Source organism: Dermochelys coriacea, chromosome 20 (genome assembly GCF_009764565.3).
Source record: "Dermochelys coriacea isolate rDerCor1 chromosome 20, rDerCor1.pri.v4, whole genome shotgun sequence".
Classification (NCBI taxonomy): Eukaryota; Metazoa; Chordata; order Testudines; family Dermochelyidae; genus Dermochelys; species Dermochelys coriacea.
The window spans coordinates 16,965,334-16,985,481 of NC_050087.2; the positions used below are offsets into that span (position 1 = coordinate 16,965,334).

Genomic DNA, 20,148 nt, shown 5'->3' on the forward strand with positions numbered 1-20,148 from the left:
GGGGTGGGGAAGGAAATCCTATAGAAGAGCATTTAAAATGAGCAACATGAAAAGGTTGCTGGATGTTTAAATGCAGTGTCTCACTGCAGCAGGCAGGCTGTGTCTAGACAAACTCCTTCAAATCTTCCAGGCACTTATCCCTTCTCATTCATTTCTGATGGACTGTCGAGTGTGAAGTGAACACAGCTGTCTGCTGAGGAATGGAGCCCTTGCATGAAAGGCCACGGGCATCCCTTTTATCTTCCTTTTGATTTTTCTTTGACATTCCTTTGTTTCCCTTCTGGACCTCTCCTGCCTTCCATCTCCATAATCTCCTTTATAGAAAGACATATACATGTATATAAGGAACTCTCACTGGAGCATTAGGACTTGAATACATACATAGAATGTGCTTAAATAAATAAATAGTTAAGCAACTCTTGTCCACAATACTCTCAACAAAAGACATCTATCCCCCTTACAACCTGGTGGGATATTCATTGCAGCGCATGGAACAGGAGTGCTGTCTCTGTGATCACAGCAATTTGAGACCTAGCCACTCCCAGCAGCAGGTAATATTTGAATGATGGTTGTAAGAGGTGCTCCTGGCTACTGCAATCCCAGCCTCTCCTAGCAGAAGGCACTAAAGTGGACAAGGCAGCCGGATGCTGGCTGTGGGGAGTTGGCACTTAGATGCTACAGTGATGAGCACAGCACAAGAACTTAAATAAAACTCATAGCTACTCCATTCCCAGGAGATGGTGCTGTAGAGAATAATGTCAGAGCGCCAGCTGTGAGGGGAGGTCCCTGCTACTCCAATTCCATCTTCTCCCAGCAGAAAGTACTGTAGGGAATGGTGCAGGAATGCTGGCCAAGAGAGGAGCTCACAGCTAGTCCAGAGGCCATGGCCCTCTTAGCTAGAATCCCTCTGGCAATGATATGAAGCTGCTCCTTTGGCTCTGAGCATATGTCTACACTGCAATTCAAAACCCACGGCTGGCCTCGGTGACTCAGGATCATGGGGCTCGGGCCGCAGGGCTGTTTAAATGCAGTGTAAACTTCCAGGTTCTGGCTCCAGCCCAGCCTCTAGAACTCTGCAAGGTAGGAGGATCCCAGAGCTTGGGCTGCAGCCCAAGCCCGGAAGTTTACATTGCAATTAAACAGCCCTGCAGCCTGAGTCAGCGCAAGTCAGCTGGCACAAGCTAGCCGCAGGTGGCTAATTGCAGTGCAGACATACCCTAAAGCCAGGTCTCTTCTGCAGACTTATATCACTCTGGGGTGTGTCAAATCCACAGCTCTGCATGACGTAGTTATACCAACTGAGCCCCTGGTGTGGACAGCACTGTGTCGATGGGAAAGCTGCTCCCGCTGACACAGCTACTGCCTCTCACAAGGGTGGATTAACTCCGCAGACAGGAGATGCTCTCTCGCTGGCATAGTAGCATCTTCACTAAAGCGCTACAGCTTTGGCAGCTGCGCCACTGCAGCTTTTGAAGTGTCGACCTGCCTAAGGGACCTCCCAGTTCCTCCAGAGCCTACGTTTCTGAGATGGAAGTATTGTGACTGACAAAAGAGCACTAACATTTCACCAAATGGAATGAATAGGCCGCAGGTTTAAAACAAACAAAATGAAGTATTTCTTCACACACCGCATGATCAACCTGTGGAACTCCTTGCCAGGGGATGTTGTGAAGGCCAGGACTATAACAGGGTTCAACAAAGAACTAGATAAGTTCATGGAGGATAGGTCCATCAATGGCTATCAGCTAGGATGGGCAGGGATGGTGTCCCTACCCTCTGTTTGCCAGAAGCTGGGAATGGGCCACAGGGGATGGATCACTTGATGATTCCCTGTTCTGTTCATTCCCTCTGGGGCACCTAGCATTAGCCACTGTCGGAAGACAGGATACTGGGCTATATGGGTCTTTGGTCTGACCCAGTATGGCCATTCTTATGTAGCTACTCCTCCCCATGCCTGTCTGAGGACATTGCTCTCAAACTGTACCTTGATAGATACTTTATATACTTTGTGTGTCCATTGTTCCTTTCCTATGAGGATCTCAAAGCCCTTTACAAAAATGAATGAATGAACATGCACTGACCCGCCTCCAGAGGTAGATCATTATTACCATCCCCATTTCATAGAATGGGGGAACTGTGGGACAGAGAGGTGAATGGACTTGTCCACAGGTAGGCAATGGTAGAGCCAGGTACAGAATCTACAAGAACTCCCTTTGCTCTAATCACTGGACCAGACTCCTCCCCAAGCCAACATTCCTGGAAAGATAAAGGTACTTGACAGGATACTGTGGAGGGGGGGGGGGAATGCCAGCAGTGACTGGAATGCTTATTACATAGATATTATTGTTTCTTTATTGCAGTGATACTTTTTCTTTGCCTTCTAAAAGAGACATGATGCAAGTTCATTTGGACATATAGAGGCTGCTGTTTCACTTTGGGCCTAGACCATCTCATCCCTGCAGCCCCTCAGGAAGGTAAGAAGGTTACTTCCACTGCTCTTCCCAAACAGGTTAGAAATCCATGTAGCTCATATGCTGCCTTGACAGGGCTGGGATCACTGTGAGCTTACAGGTTCTGCTGAAGTGAGGCCTGCATTGTTCACTGTCCTGCGTCCCTTAATCTCCAGCTGACTCAGAAGCAGTATTGAGCAGTTTCTGAGCCAGCTACATTTACCTGTCATGGAAGACAGGATGGATGTGTCTCAAGCTTTTTAGTCTGATGATGGGTCAGTACATGGAGGAGAATCTGGAAAGACACTCATCCCTTTCCCCCAGAAATTAGCCAGGGAAACATATATTTGCAGAGATTTGTTTCTCTTCAACCCCAAGCCCAGCCATCATCACTTGTAATCAGTTGTGATTACTGGGAAGTTCACAGCAGCAGCAGTGGCGTGGATGAAGGATGGGCCAGGGAGCAACAGATCAATTGATCAGAGCTAAGTGCTACCCCTAAATCAATGGAGACAGCAATTTCTGACCAATCCAGGATCCAATGAATCCCTGCCAGTAACACACCCCCTTAACCACGCCTTGCTCTCTCCCTCACCCCCCATACACCCTTTCCTGTTTGACCGGGGCCTGGTATCTGCAGTCAGTCAAATCCATCATGAGCTTGCTGCTGGCCCCTAGATTTGTCAGCATGAGGGAGTTGCAAGAGCAAGATCATTCCAGTGGGATTGAAAAGAGGTGTTGCTGTGGATGGAATAGCCATCTCTTGGCTCCTCTCTTCTAAGCTACACTCCACCCTGAACCATAAAGCTCCATATAGATGGAGGGTGGCGGTGAGAGTATCTATCTATCTATCTATCTATCTAGCCGTCATTTGTATATAAACCCTTTTGTGGATTTATCATCTATCACTTGTAAAGCCTATCAACATAGGGTGAAACACTGACCCTACTGAAGTAAATGGCAAAACTCCCATTGACTTTGATGGGGCCAGGCTTTCATCAATGGCATTTTGTGAATGATGCTCATACTCCCTTTCCTGTGGGATTCTGGGGAGGACATTGTGGAGCCTGAGTTTGCACTAGATCCAGGGGCCACAGCAGCCCATAATCCGCCCCTGCATGGGGCAACAAAGTGGTCTGAAAAGAAACCCCTAGAACAGCACTGGAATGAAAGGGCTTATCCCACACCATGCACGTACACTCCACGTTTGACTAATGTAAGGGAAGCTGAAGGCTGTCTCAGTGTTGCTCGGTAATACTTGGAGGGTCTTACGTAAAGAGATTGCAAGAGGCAGGCAAGGGCTGCATTAAATATGTGACACACTGGATCTGGTTGAAATTTATGGAACTGGTTGCACAGAACCTGTCACGTGGCTTGAGGGGAAGGGGACGAAGATGTTTGTGCTGGCAAAAAAAAAGAGAAAGTGACTTTTTGAACATCTTTGCATATTGTTAATATAAACCCATGGTTTTCTCTGACATATCATAACCAAGACATCTCCGCAGTAAGAAGGAATGGAACGAGCAGAGCTAGAATTTTAAAAGAAATCAGAGTGTGCAACAAAATTCAAAAGAAAAAGAAGAGCTGCTGGATTTATTCTAAATGGTCAGAGTCCATTTAATCCCACTTACTTCAAGGAAGATACCCAGGTGGAAGTGAGGGCAGAATGTGACCCGTTTGCACTTTACAAGGGTATTTGCAGGGCAAGATCCTCAGCTGGTGCAAATCAGCATAGCTCCTCCGTTGACATCAATGGAGTTCATTTGTTTTATGAGAGCTGAGGGTCAGGCCCAGTGTTTTAGGTTTTGTGTAAAGACACAGATTCTGACTCCCCGTCTACGAGTAAGATGCAGGGAACACTGTTCCTACTGGGGCCATACTCCTGGTGCTTGCACTCCATGAATGCAAGTGTCCATTCCATGGCATCTTAGCATGCACTGCAGTGCTAGACACTCCCAAGTCGAGGGGATTGCAGGGTATGGCCCAGCCCCCTTCTGTACTGCAGTCAAAGGGGATGCATATTTTAAGGCTGTTGTCCAGTGGATGATCCCTGGAGCTGCCCCTCTAGTGCCCCTTCTGGAGGTATGGTGCCTGCCTCTGTCCTCCAGACAGACTGCCTCTGGCATCTGCTGCGGAATGGTGCCTTTCTATACCATCCCACCTGCCAACTTGGCTACAGCTCCTAAAGAACGTGGTCCAAAAAGCATGCACAGGTATTTGGTGCAGCATTGCTCTAATTCAGTGGTTCCCAAACTTTAAGAACCTGTGAACTCCTTTCACTAAAATGTCAAGTCTCACGAACCCCCTCCCGAAAATGAATATTTTCAGGGATTTTCTCCTTTACCTGAGTATAAATTATAAAAGCAGTGATCTTGGAAATATAAAATTTGTTTTTATGACATGCTTATTATGCACTGTTTATTATTAATTATTATTTATCATTACAGTATTTTAATTACATTATGAAAACGGCAACACTCTTCCAAGATCTCACTTTCGTAGCTTGTATCTCCTTGAATAAGTCTCCTATGTTTCATCAAGGAGTATCAGATGTGAAACACCATGAAGGTATTCAAGAAGCCAACTCACAGAGTTCCCCCTACACAAGCATTCAGGTCTTGAGCAGTCCAGGCAAACAACGCACATTACAACAAAGCTTAAACTTGTTCTTCACAATAATGTTAAAAACAATACTAGCTGCCTATTTAATTTTAAAAACAGCAAAAAATATCCACCTCCTTTTCTTATAAGGAGTCTTGAAGTTTAAATCTCCTCAGTGTGATGGGTTTCAGAGTAGCAGCTGTGTTAGTCTATATTCGCAAAAAGAAAAGGAGTGCTTGTGGCATCTTAGAGACTAACACATTTATTTGAGCATAAGCTTTCGTGAGCTACAGCTCACTTCATCGGTTTTTCCACTGAATGCATCCGATGAAGTGAGCTGTAGCTCACGAAAGCTTATGCTCAAATAAATTTGTTAGTCTCTAAGTTGCCACAAGTACTCCTTTTCTTTCAGTGTGATAGATATTAGGGGGGAGGGATAGCTTAGTGGTTTGAGTATTGGCCTGCTAAACTCAGGGTTGTGAGTTCAATCCTTGAGGGGGCCGTTTAGGGATCTGGGGCAAAAATTGGGGATTGGTCCTGCTTTGAGCAGGGGGTTGGACTAGATGATCTTCTGAGGTCCCTTCCAACCCTGATATTCTATGATTCTAAATATTCTTGGTTTGAATCTGCTTAGCTCTTGGAAGTCCAGGGGCTCTGTGCTGCTGGCCCCATGCTGCCCGGAGTCCCTAGGGACAGCTCTGTCTGTAATTAGGGAATTTTTTCCCGAGAACCCCCTGTATCATTTCGCGAACCCCCAGGGGTTCACGAACCCCAGTTGGGAACCACTGCTCTAGTTCCACCAGCAGCTGGAGCAACATTAACTCCTGTGCAGATTTCCCTGGGAAATTTGCTATGCTCTGGGAGCATGCTGTGTCAAGTAGCTGTTGCCCATCCCCTCATGACACATTTCCTCCTGACCCACAGTACCCCAACTCTGCTGTATGTCTGGGAGGGGGCTTCCGGAGGCTGAGAGAAGCATATTGCATAACTGCAGCCTCTATCTAATGTAATCTATTCTATCTAACCTATATTTTTATACCCTGCTCATCACACTGGTATCTGAATTCATCCCTAGCCAATTCCACTGGCTTTTTTGCTCCTGTGTAGGTAATAACAGCATGGGGCCTTCAGTTGTAAAGCATACTGGAATTTTTCAAGATGAAAGGGTCTCTCTCCATATATATTTAATATTAAATAAAAAGTTTTTTAAAACTCTCAACCCTGCACACCTACTGGCTGTACAGAGTAATTTCTAGTCCTTTTAAATTCTCTTAATCAGGAACATTTTTCTGAATGGATACAAAAATATAGCAAGAGACAGATTCCCCCGATAGGTTTATCATTTTATCTGCTGCTGCTACCAAGGGATGGGATGGCTGGGCTGCACTTCCACCTGCTGGTACTGATAAAGTAATGCACAAACAGATTATTTTAGGGTCATGCCTTGCCTGATGTTGTTGAAAGAAAAGGAGGACTTGTGGCACCTTAGAGACTAACAAATTTATTTGAGCATAAGCTTTCGTGAGCTACAGCTCACTTCATTGGAATGCATCCGATGAAGTGAGCTGTAGCTCACGAAAGCTTATGCTCAAATAAATTTGTTAGTCTCTAAGGTGCCATAAGTACTCCTTTTCTTTATGCTGTTTAAGAATCCAATCCTGCACACTCCTGAAGTCACTCAGCTCCTGCTGAAGTCATTGAGAGCTGAGGGCCACTTACAGCATGCATCCGATGAAGTGAGCTGTAGCTCACGAAAGCTTATGTTCAAATAAATTTGTTAGTCTCTAAGGTGCCATAAGTACTCCTTTTCTTTTTGCGAATACAGACTAACACGGCTGCTACTCTGAAACCTGTCATTAAACAGCATACATTTCTACTCTGCAAATACGTTGAGCAAGGGAAGTAGGATAATATCCTCTAGTCTGGCATCTTTCGTCCGTGGATCTCAAAAAGCGTAACAGATGTCAGTTAAATTAATCTCATACTGTAACTCTTCTATGAGCTAGGTATGGATAATAACAGCTGTTTCACAGATGGATAAAGTGAGGCACAGATATGTGGGTTAACAGATCAAGGTAAAGATTATGGGGATGCCTATACCCTATTCCCACAAGAATTTACTTTGACCTTGTGTTAAAACTGCACATTGCCTCGTCTTCACTAGGATTTTATCTCATGTTAGTTACCATGTGCTAGTTTACATTAATTAAGAACAGACTTTTTCCCTAGTGAAGATGCACCCTATAGCTATGGAGAAGACTAGGGTTTTGCTTGACCAGCTAGCACTTGTTCAAACTACAACTTGCTGTGTGTTCACTAGGATTTTAACATGTGTAAGGTGTCATGTTAAAGAATATCATTTCTTAGTGAAGCCAAGACCTTTAATGTGAGTTGTTACAGTTGTTTTATCTAGTTCTGTCTAATTTCCACTTTTAAAACTCTAATCTTGTCTTGACTAGTGTTTTGGGCCTTGGTCAGGAGTATGTCTACATGGGGAAAGTGACTTGCATAGCTATAGTGGAATAATTATGCCACTATCACTATGCCAGTATAACTCCATATTGCTATAGTCAGTGATATAATTATTCTGCTATAGCTACGCTGGTCAGTTTCCCCATATAGATTGATGATTCAGCCCTTAGACTAGGAAAAAAGGTACTTTTTTCAACTGAGCTGGCTCAGCTGAGATTGAGAATTTAGTTTCATTCAACTGAATACCCCACACAACACCAATGTACACAATTTAACACATGTAATTGATTGTAGCAGTTTGTCTACATTCTTGCCTGTGGCAATAGTATTTCTACAAAATTGATCAGCAGTGAAATAATTAAATGCCTTTAATGGTCTCTAAAATTGCTCTTTAAATCCTCAGCATTAAGCTTTGTCATCAACACCTCATTGAGATGAGACTTCCCTTCAGACTTTCCTCAGTGTGCTGTTACTCACTGTAGATTCAGACAAGTTGGCAAGTGTTTGCATTTGGAAGATTTTCTGAACAACCAGAGGGCTAGAAATGTGATTTTTTTCCCTTATAGGAAATCATAAACTCTTCAGAAATGGATGTGAGCCTCCAGAGTAGGAAGTTCATCCCAGAGTGATTAAGGCAGGAAGGCCTTTTCTCACTAGGGACATGTTGCTTTATCTTGTATTAGCATTTCTCATCAGACTTCTCTTGTATGCAGGGAATGGAACAGCATGGAATGCCATCTGCTGAGGTGTTGATGTGAGGAGCTTGAATCCTAGCATTGCTGGAATTCCCAAGAAGAAACCCAAGATCTACTGTACAGAGAAGGCCAGCCAGAGACAGTGTATGGGGGGCAGGGGAGAGGGGGGGATGCAGGGTCACATGGCCCCCCCACCCCTGATTTGCTGCTTGACTTGTATTGAGCATGCTCAGTAACAGTGCTGAAGCCAGCTGTCCTCATTCTGCTCTCCCCTTATCGGCAGGCAAGAGTGGTCTCTGCCCAGCAGTGAGTTTCGTATCTGCAGGCTCCTCAGTCATTCTTCTCCTTGTAGAAGGGGAACCCAAAGCCAGATTCGGTCAGTATGGATAATGTATTGAATTGGTGCTGAAGACTCTACCCACTATGCACCTCAGATCTGTCTCTCTCAAGTTGCTCCATCACCACAGTATCTAAGGGGCGAATATGAGCATTATAAAATAGTATCATTGCTGTCTGGTTACAGAGGGCTTGTCTACACTACAAAATTAGGTCAACTAATTTAGGTCGACCTACAGCCATAGCAGTAATTCAATTGGCTGTTGGTGTCCACACTACCCTCCTACTGCCAATGGTGCGTGCCCACACCAGGAGCACTTGCATGGCATCAACTGAACTGGGGCATTGTGGGGCACAGACAGCTGCACAGGGCTCACAGATGGAACCCCCCATCCACCCTAGGATGACAGCCAGAGCTGTGAGCCAGGCACAGGGCTCAATTTCAAAGTAGGGAGCCTTTCTTGTCAATTTCAGGGCGGCCTTAGGCTCAGAACAGCAGCCAGGGGCTCACAGCTGGAGCCCTGAAATTGACAAGAAAGGCTGCTAGGCTCTGCCCTGTGAAACAGAGTCCTGCCCAGGGCTCACAGCTGGGGCTGTCAACCCATTGTGAGGGGCAGAAGCTCCAGCTGTGAGCTTTGTGCCTGGCTGACAGCTGGGGGGGGGGGTGAGGGCAACTGTTGTAGACCAAGCCTGAGTTTCTCTGTGCTTCTCTACACTGTATATTGGGGCACAATGCTTTGAGTCAGTGGAATTCACCATGCAATGGGACTGAGATGAGGCCTATGTAAAGAGGTGCCTTTAGCTATGCTCTAATGCCAGGGTTCTCAACCTTTTTCTTTCTGAGCGCCCCCCCCCCCCCCGCAACATGCTATAAAACTGCAGGGCCCAGCGGGGGACAGGGGGACTCGGGGCTCTGGGCAGGGGGAAGGGTGGGGCTTGGGCATAGGTGTAGTTTGACTTTTATTTTGGGTGGGCAGGAGCTGGCAGGGCTTGAGCCAGCTCCGCACTGTGGGATCAGGGGAGGGAATGCCACCTCCACTCCCTGACTCACCTCAACAGGCCACCCAGCCTGTCTGGGTTGTGTGTGTGTCCGGGGGGGGGCAGCAACCAAAAATTATAACTCAAAGGTGGGGGGCTCAGCTCCAAAATGTTTGAAAACAGCTCAGGGTACAGGGAGGAGGGTATCTAGGAGCTGTGTGCCGGGAAGGCTGCCTTGCGGTCCCTGTTCCCTAAGGACTCTACCAGCAATGGGAGCAAAGGGGCTGGGAGCTTAGGAGCAGCTTAAATCCCCTGCAGCAGCAGAAGCCAAGGGAACAAGGCTGCCTGCTCCAATGTACCAGCCAGAACAGCAGCTGCCTGCACTCCCCAGCTCTGGCTTCCCATCTCCGACATGGCCAGGGGGTGGAGAGAGAACGAAGTGGAGGGTGTGTGTGTGGAGCTGCCCTGGAACTGCCCTGCTCTTGCACTGTAGTTTTAGAGGGGGGGCAACATCCCCGTGTCCCCCCAGCTCTGTCCATGGGCTCAGGGCTACTGCCCCGTGGGGAGCACCGGGGCTCTGGAATTCAGCCTTGCTGCTCCCGGCTTCAGCCTCGCAGGAAGTGCTGAGGATAGGGCTCTGTGTTTTATCCAGGGGGCCCTGTAGCCCCCCTGAAAGAGTTCACGGACACCCCCCCCATTGAGAACCCCTGCTCTAATGTAAGCAAGACACAAACTGCTCTCCACTTGGGAAGTCCACAGGCAAGAGTCCTCTCCTGAAAATTCCTGACCCCGATCTCTTAAAAGTTTTGTGCTGGATATGTCAGCTGTAGTATCCCTGTTGTTCACAGCAGATGGCCAGATTTCAAGACAAAGGGTTCCAGGAGGGCTAGTAACATTAATTGTTGCAGCCACGCCACCTCAACTCGAGATCTTGTCAATTCTGCCAAGCTAAGAATGACTGGGCAGGCAGGGTCATTGGGGGGCATGGGGAGATCTCTAGGGCTGCAAAGTGATGACATCTTGCCGCAACTTGCTGATGTGTTTTCATGCAGTGTTGTAATACAAGTGTGGCCTACTGGACATGCTCACAAAGGTGGCAAACCTGGGGAGTTTCCGTCTGTAAGTACACCGTCCACTGTCTGTGGTGACTTCTGCGGTGTTTTGTTCTGACTAATTCTAAAGAACTGATATCAAGTTCCACCGGCCTATCCTAAAAGAGTAGCCTAGAAGAGCTTTCAGTGAAATAAATAGGGGCTTGCAACATTGTGCCACATCAGGCCCCATGCACATCGTCATGTGGTGGCAACTCTGTGTTAGTGATTAGTATTGCAATCTAGTCTGTTAATCTAATCTCTATTTCTCTTTCTATTCTAATCTAGTTAATCTCTTTCTCTATGCTCTTCTAGTGCATCCATCAGCATAGAAACACACAAAAGAAAGAACGTCCTAATACAGAGAGGACGGAGAACTTGGGATGAATGAGCTAAATTGAACTATTACTATTAATAACCATGTATGTAGTGTTGTAAATGCTTATGGCTCTACAGAGTCGCGTCAGGGGATAATAGATAATAAGTCCCTGCTCCAAAAAGACTTGACCCTACAAATAATTACTACTGTGGATAGCCTTGACTTCAGTGGGGCTGCTCATGGTGGTAAATTCTATGCGCAGTAAGTGTTTATAAGATCAGGCCCCAAAAGCAGGAAAACCAAACTGAGCAATGCAAGACAGAACATACATGGATATACTTGGTTACTATGTTTCATAAACTCAGTGGGGCTTAACGGAGAGCTTGGTGTATATTAGTGGAAAGGCTACTCTAGGTATATGGGGTGGAATAGAGGAAGCTGGCAAAAGAGACCAGGTCCAAGGGTATGTCTAAACAGCAAAGAAAAACCCACAGCTGGCCTGTGCTGACTCGGGTTCACAGGGCTGAGGCCGTGGGGCTCTTTCATTGCCATGTAGACTTCTGGGCTTGGGCCGGAGCCTGGGCTCTGTGACACCTCCAGGGCCGAGCCTGGAAGTCTTCACAGAAATGAAACAGCTACACAGCCTGAGCCCTGCGAGCCCAAGTCAGTTGGCATGGGCCAGCCCTGGATTTTGCTTTGATGTGTGGACATACCAAAAAGAAGCAGTGAGAAGGTAGCTTGAATGGAATGTAAGGAGTGGGGAGGAATATAGGATGAGATGAAGGCAGAAATATATGTGGAACTGAGCAGTCCAGGTGAGGAGAAGCAAATGAGAGATATGGAAGCTACATGTGTATTTAAGGAGTCAGGAGACATGGTCAGAGCAGAATGAACGAAGAATGACAATGGCAGCTGAATTTGGGATTGGACTGGGGATAGGAAGTGGGGGAAATAACAGGAGGAGGGCAAAGCTGTCTGTTGTGTGCCAAGACTCAAAATGTCCAGCAATGCATGTGGCCTAAACTACAAAGATGCAAAGGTTTCAGTGAACATTCAACGCTGTCGGTGAGTTTTCTTAGTAACGTTAAACCATCGACCGTTGAGTGTACCCTGCGGCCTGAGTAGCAGCAGCTGAATTGAAGGATTTGGGTTTAAAACCAGGTCTCCCACAAGGCCTTCACTCAAACAGTTTAGTACATTCTAAAATACAATTACTTTGTCTTGGTTAGAAGGTGTTAATTACATTGAGTTAGCTAACAATCTAATATCAGACCTTTAACTCCTAGGGCTTGTCTATAAAGGGAAAATGAGTAGGCTAGCTATTGCAGAATAGCTCAGGACTCCTTATTCAAAATCCCCTTCCCTAATCATAAATCCATAATGCCTTTCCCAAAGGGTAAAGTATGTCTGCTCCTGAAGACAGTTCCTGTTCTAAACTGCACAGTTGCAACAACTTATGTGGGTATCACAGCTCAGCTAGTGTGAGGCATTCAGACCGCACATTCGTGGGGTAAAGTCAAACAGAGTTGACTGTTCCTCTTGCTCATATGTCTGCCACCAAGACCTTGTCTAGACAAGGGACTTGTCTACACAGGGAAATTGACCAGAATAGCTATTGTGAAATAAGGTATTCTGCAATTATTATTGCAGAGTAGCTCCCTGCATGGACACTTTGTTCCAGAATAAAAGTAATTTTATGCTAGAATAATTAGTGTACTTCCAAAGAAGAATAAATTATTCTGGAATACAATCAGTGAGTATTGTCTCAGTTTCCCTATCTATAACATAGGAATAATACTGCCCTTCCTACACAGGTTTAATTAATTAATGTTTTTAGATTAAACATTAATGTTGAGATCTTCCTGCTATATAAGCATGAATGTGTTATATATGCTTAATCTCAGTGCTCCAACTCCGTTCCTATGGTGCTTGCGGACAGATTCTTACAAGCCCAAAAAGTCACAATCAACATTCATTGCTGTCGGTGGGTTGTGTTGTTGAAGGAAAAACTCACTGATCAATGAATGCAACTGTGATTGGAATGGACACATCACATGGGAATGACCTTGTCTTCTGACCTTCTGCTGACAAAGTGATGGGACATCACTTCATTTGGAATGCTTAGGACCTTTCAGGAAATGATAATCTAAATACAATATAAGACTGCAAGACAAAGGCTGGAGAATTTCAAAGTCCTTGTGGAGTAAATAATATTTTTAAAAAACAAAAAATAGTGGACTGATTTTCATAGGTGCTTGCATCTGCCATTAACTTCAATCATCATAAAATTTAAATATAAAAGACATATTAGGGCTTTATCCTCAGCTAGTCTATATCTCAATTAGCGTATGCCTGTTCTCTGCAGTCTATTGTCAAGTGCTTTGTGTAGTTTTAAAAGACTTGAGCACCAGGGCTTAGATAAGCACTCAGAAACTACAGTGATGAGCATGGTAAAACAGGATAGATAGATAATTCCTCTCTTCTTGGGGAGATTATTCTACTAATTTTACCATTAGGACTTGTATTTTCAGTTACTCATCTTAAATTTCCTTTTATTATTTATGTCACAATGCCTCGGGCTATTCTAAATAATCCTTTTTTCTCCTTGGTGTTTCAGATACTTGTAGACAGCATTGTAAGTCTTGCAAAGATCTTCATTTATAAGTATGAACTGAAACACATTAAAACAGTGAGACTGGAGGTGGCAGATGTTTTGTGAAGAGTTGGCTGAGAAGTTAATATTATTCTTAAGATTTTGGATGACAATCGTAGAAGAATTGGCTGCAGTTTTGTCAATCCTGTTGGTCAGACTATAAATTTAAAATAAAAAATGGCGAATCACAATTTAATGTCAGGGAACATGTCTAGTGGTTAGAGCAGCAAACTCAAGTCTGTCTGCAGTCAGGATTTCATCCTATGTGCCTGTTATTTAGTTATTTTGCAAAGGGGATCTGAGCATACTAAAAAGTATTTCAGTTGTTCCGTAAAAAGCAATTTTTATAGCCAGGTCTCCTGCAGCTTGAAAATCAATTCTAATGAGATGGAAATCTGCTGTGGTTCCCTCATTGTTGCAGTGGATAGATTTCAACTGATGAATTCCAGTAGTAGATGTTTGGGTATGAAAAGCCAAGAGAACATTTCCTAGGTAGAATGGAATATGAACATTATGGGCCTTACTCAGCAAAACTCCTGTTGTTCGAGTAAGGACTGCAAGATTAGGCCCTGTAAAATTTGACAATGGGAATGCAAGATTACAAAGACTGTCCAAAATAGTTAGGCCCAAAATTCAAAGTCTTGCTAAAATGGAGTGGGGAGAGGGGAGAAAACCTGGCATAAATTGGTTTAGTTCCTATAGCTGACTATGACGTTTACACCAGCCGAGGACAGCCGAGAGGCTGTTGTTTTTTTAAATCTAAGATCAATAGAAATATTTACATTAATTACCAAAACATCAAATCATAACAGGGTTCTCCTGTCAGCATAGGTACTCTGCCTCCCCAAGAGGTGGTAGCTAGGTCAACAGGAGAATTTTCCCATTGACTGAGCACGGTCTATACTGGGGGTTAGGTCAGTTTAATTGCCTTGCTTAGGAGTGAGGATTTTTTACATCCCTGAGTGATGTAGTGCCTAATTTCCTAGTTTAGACCAGGCCACAGACAGGGGAATACAAGTGAACAATGGACAATATTGGTCAGCATGTGTTCAAAGATGCAGTTGGTGGTGTAGCTGATCCACTTTTTGTATATACGAAGGTGTCCAGTGTTAAGGAGTCTAGAGAGCTGGGAATGGGAAAGGCCTTAAAGAAGGGAGTTGCAAAAGTCAAGGTAATAATAGAAGAAGAACTTGATGAGAAATTCAGCAGAAATGGAGTTTAAGCAGCCGCATTTACAATCAAATGTTTAGCCCATGTCCTATTTGCAACTAAAAAATCTCTTTGAAATACTACTTGCAATTTCAGCATTGTTACAAAGCTATATAATTCTTAATACTTGATCTAAAAGTCACAGATTTTTGTGACTTTAAATCCCCGGTTTTCTGATAAGGTAATGTATTTTTTTTTTTGTTTTTTTCCAAAATGTAAAAACTTTATTATTGTAACAAGGTATATAAACAAGAATAGCTGACTTTTCATTTCAATATTTTTTCAGAAACAAGCATCTAAACATGTTACAAGGTAATCTTGCAGGACAGTTATCTTTTAGAACTTTTCTTTGAGATAACCCTTTAAAATGAAAAAGGATGAAGACAAAAAAGCAACCAGACTCATTGGCTCCAGGCTGACTGATGGGGGAGGGGACTGACTATATTTGTCAGGTAGGATTCCAAAGATGTGATTGGCTCCTTTGGAGAGACCTCTGATGGCCCTTTTATAAAGTAAAAGCACATTTTGCTATTTACTCCCCAAACACATTCAGGGAGGGACTGAGAGCCATCTGAGAGTTACAAGATGCAGGATATTCAGATGTTTGACATGTGGAAGGACTATCTGGGGCTGGCAAAAGTGGTGGAAGAGATACAAAAACAACAGAATAAATGGGACAACTTGCAGGTGACTGCTGTCTCTGAAGGTGAGGTAGACAGTCCCACATTCAGAACAGACCTTTCCCCAGTGACTCTGACAGGAAATTCTCTCTGTGTTTTTTGCAAGCACAATGGAGAGTCAAGGAATATTTATATGGCGCACAATTTAAAAGACAAGAAGGGACGGGTGGAATGTCCAATCCTGCGTAATTACATCTGCCCCCAGTGTGGGGCCACACAGGATAAAGCTCACACCAAACGATTCTGTCCCCTGACCCAGAAGGGATACACCTCAGTGTACAACTGCTCCTCCAGGAATTCAGTGGGAAAGCGGGTGATTCGGTTTCCCAGTGCCCCTTCTGAAAGGAACAAGGATGATATGTCATCCCTGCCAAATGACTTTTAAAATGGAAAGGCTTCAGCTCCTGGACTCCATGCTCAGGTAACGTTTTATTTCCCATATTTTTTGCTGAGAACCTAGCTATGCCACTTAAATTTGAAAGTAGTCCTGCTGCTGAACTCTCGTAAGTAAAAAATGTTTAATGTCAATAACCTCAGCATTATCAACCCCATGAATATATGTGGGAAGTTCATGACTCAGGCATGCATTCCAGTGATAACAGCTCCCTGTCTGAAATTTCCAGAAGAAAGAGAGGATTGCACTGTGAATAACACATAGGACTGAGAGAGAAAGTAGACTTCAATTTTATTTCTAGCTTTAGCCCACTTATGGCTCTGTCTACACAACAGATTTTAATGGGATTGTAGCCAAATCAAGGATCAACTGTCCTGTAATTACAGGTTTCAGAGTAGCAGCTGTGTTAGTCTGTGATCGCAAAAAGAAAAGGAGTACTTGTGGCACCTTAGAGACTAACAAATTTATTTGAGCATAAGCTTTCGTGAGCTACAGCTCACATTGTCTCCCTGACTTGGGTTATAGTTGCAGTGTAGACAGGATCTAACTTGCTCTGGGATCTTGTTGAGCAAACCACTTCACCTCTCTGCCTCAATTCACACATCAATAAAACTGGGATAAGTCAACAACTTCACAGAGTGTTGTCAGGCTAATTTTGCTACCACAAATGGATAATCATTGAGTTTTTGTCCTCTCTACCTAGGAGGAGGGGATGTTTTGGGACATTGTTACAATATCATGGACATTTGTTAGTACCCACATATCCACAAATTAAACATTTAGGACCAGATTTGGCATTCAATTCCACCAATGTAAATCCAGAGTAACTTTAGTTGACTTTTTCTTCTCGACTGCAAAATAAAACGCTCGTTAGTTAATCCCTCTCATTGCTGAGCCTTGGGCTTCTCTGTGAATTTTCTGGGAAAAGTTTTCCATGTGTTTAATGTAATAATACTTTACACTTCTATTGCTCTTTTAATCTGAGGAATCTTCACAATCCCCTTCTGAAATGGATAAATATTATCTCCCTTTTAAAGATGGGGAATCTCAGGCACACACAGATAAAGTGAACTGTTCAAGTTTATCCAATGAATCAGTAGCACAGCTGGGAAGAGAGAGTAGGATAGAGTCACCTACTTACTTCCTGCTTTAACTACTAAACCACACTAGTCCCCATAGCTGGGAATATCACTCAGGAATCCTGATGCCTTGTCTCCAAGGTTTAACCACTGCGAGAAAATAAACCTAGAATTCATAGAGCCACACATTTTATGACAAGGGAAAATGCTTTTAATACTAGTGAGAAAGGGTAGGCTTTGATTATTTTTTTCAGTTGCTGTAACTTTAAAGAAATGGCCACAGGATGGTAGTATTGACTAAAGAGGGCTGCTATAATTTATAATGACTGAGGCCAGAACTACACAGTTGCACCAATTTAAATACTGAAGGCATGATTTTAAATTAAACTGATTTAGTTAAACTGGGGCAACTCTGTGTGTGGCTACTCCTATATCGGCTTAAACTTGGCTTATAGAAGTTTAGTTTGCACCTGTGAGGGCTTGTCCACATGCAAAATTGTAGATACAGCTATGTCAACAGGGGCTTCCCTCCAAGGTCATGTAACTAACTTTGGGTAGGTGGTGCTCCTATCATGTGGCCATGCTGGTATAGTCTCTGTAGTGTAGACACAGCCTTATGTTGGTTTAAACAAGGTTTGTTTTGGTTTATCTTAAGTCAGTTAGGACAGGTTTAAGCTGAATCCCAATAAGCTATTCTTAAACCAAAATAAAGCGGTTTCTGTCAGGTTAAATCGGTTCAAGTCTGCATGAGCTGGTGCAAGCTAAATCAGTATTAACTTGTCTAAATCATTATGAGTGACCTCATAGGGGTCATAGTATTAATACTTACATAGTATTAACTTAAATGTTTTTTTTTAACTGACTTAAAGTGAATCAACTTTTTTCAACTGTGTCACAAGCCTTGACTCTTAGAATTATTTTGCTCCAGGTCACTGATATTTATAATAAATTTTTCAACTGTAGAACTCCAAGCGACTTTTTTTTTATAAAGCAGCCATGAAAGGATTATAACTCCCAAACAGAGGACCAAATCCGGAAATCCTTACTCAAACTTTTACTATGGCAGAATTCTGGGTTTTCCCTAAGTAAAAACTGAATAAGATCATATATACACAAGGAAGTTGCAACTGTTTAAAAAGTGGTTTTTTGTTAGGCTTAGGAATTGGTTTAATTCAAAACAAGCTGATAGTCTATAGGATGGTTTGGGTTAAGAAATAAGTATCAGGTAGATTTTGGGCCTAAACTAGGCTTAGTGAGAGGAAAACTGAAGATGCTAATGTGAGAAAGTTACAGATAAGTTGGAAACAGAGTGTTGTTATGTGAAAGTAAGAGTTAGCAGGATGTGACCCAGGGTTATGTTACCATTAAGTTTTGGTTATAACTGATTTAAGCAAGGCTTTTAATGAATGTTTTATTAAAATATTACCTATATTGACAGAATGGGAAGAACACTGGTACAGATGTTAATTTAAATAATAGGTAATGTAAAGAGCCAATAAGAAGGTGGTGGAAATATAATTATGCTAAATGGCAGTTTAATGCTAATTAGTATTATAATTGAGTATAAAAGGAGAAGTTTTGCTAAATTGCAAAGGAGCTTCAATTATTATCAGATGGGTATCATTATGTTCCAGGATTATAAGGCTCTTCTTCACTTTGTTGTCAGTGGAGCTGATCACCCGTTGATACACAATCTCATCCTTCAGGTGAAGTTTAACTGTAATATTGCATAAATAGTAATTGAATTCTGCTTGCTTATCATTTTCCTTTTAAATAGAGTTTGGTTGTATCATTCCAAGTGTCTCCTTGTGGTCCTCTACTAAATAAATGTTCTGTAACCAACATAGAGGCTTGAACCTGAAAACTAAGTTTGGTTTTATTGCATCCTCATTTTTAACTACTTAATATTAAGTTTAACAACTTAATATTAATTGGAAACATTTCAACATAAAGATTACAAAAGGTTACATACCCTTAAACCAAAATCAGAGTATCCATATAGGGGTTTGCTCTAGTTTAACTAAAACAGTTTAAAATAAAAACTTTAGTTCAACTGATGCATCTTTCTCATGTAGATAAGTCCTAAATTGGTCAGGATTTAGCCCAATAATTACATGTTGTCCTCTGAGGAAAAAGGGGGTGTAGAATTACATTTGCTTAATTTTTTTCAGGTTCCAAAGAATGAGGCATCTTTTGCCTCACCTTCCCAACTCTGCCTCAGGTGATGTCCCTCCTCTGGCATTTCAGGCATTTGCTGCTCCATCTGCATCAATAGTAGAGGAGGATGGCATGGAGGAAGCCAAAGAGATATCATGAGTAATGCAGGCAATGTGGGGAGAGAGGTCTGGGAGCCGGATTCCATCTGGCACTTGGAGTGAAGTGGCAAATAAGGGGAGAGAGTATGGCGGTGAATTCTCCCAGCATCATTAACTTGCCTACCATTCTACAGGACCATTTTACTTTTCTATTCAAGACAAATACCTGCTTTGGCTTCCATTGGATGTTCCAGTTCATGGAGGGGTAAGACTTACACCTGGGAAGCTGATGGCAGATGGCTCTGTCTTTGTGCAATTATGTCATTCAGTTGAAGGGAATGAGAAAGAATATCAACAAAATAGTCCTGGCCTGAAGACTCCGACAGCACTCTGGCCATTTGTGAAAGCTCACACAGCAATCTAATAGCTCTTAGAAGCTAGGTGTTCCCATATTTGAGTTGAGGGGGCATTAGGTAACAAGGTTAATAATTTACCAGCTAATGTTAAGTGGGTGAGTGTTTAAGAAATGTTTGTTTTTCCCTCACAGAGTCTCAAGTCTTCCTGTCTTTATTTTCTTTGAAAATTGTTTTATATGTTATACATATATATTATTTTATTTGCCAGTTATTTCTGAAAATTATTTTATTTGCCAGTTTTTGGTTGTCATTCTATTGAAAATGTTATGTTGTTTCACTAGTAAAAAAATGTATTATATAATTCTGTCTTTTTTTTTTTAAACCAATGGTGCATGATATTATAGGGATAATGAAGTATTGAAATGTCTGAAGACTCATCCATGGATTATGAAGATTGTGTTCAACTAGTATTGTTTTTTTTATTGCATACAGAATGAAAAGAGGAAAGAAAATAAATAAATATCAACATTCAGGTTTGCCATCCCTTATAGATTTAAAACAGCTGGTAAACAGTTTCACT

At 42.9% G+C, this 20,148-nt stretch overlaps 2 long non-coding RNA genes across 2 annotated transcripts; both read left to right on the forward strand.

The window, feature by feature from the left end:
* The first annotated feature begins 463 nt into the window (after positions 1–463).
* On the forward strand, positions 464–8,947 carry LOC122458393. Its single transcript, XR_006278427.1, has 3 exons — positions 464–551; positions 2,361–2,474; positions 8,237–8,947. It is a non-coding gene; the product is annotated as an uncharacterized LOC122458393 (long non-coding RNA).
* Positions 8,948–11,965: 3,018 nt separating this feature from the next.
* LOC122458394 lies at positions 11,966–20,096 on the forward strand. The gene is made up of 2 exons (XR_006278434.1): positions 11,966–15,905; positions 19,129–20,096. It is a non-coding gene; the product is annotated as an uncharacterized LOC122458394 (long non-coding RNA).
* The last annotated feature ends 52 nt before the right edge of the window (positions 20,097–20,148 follow it).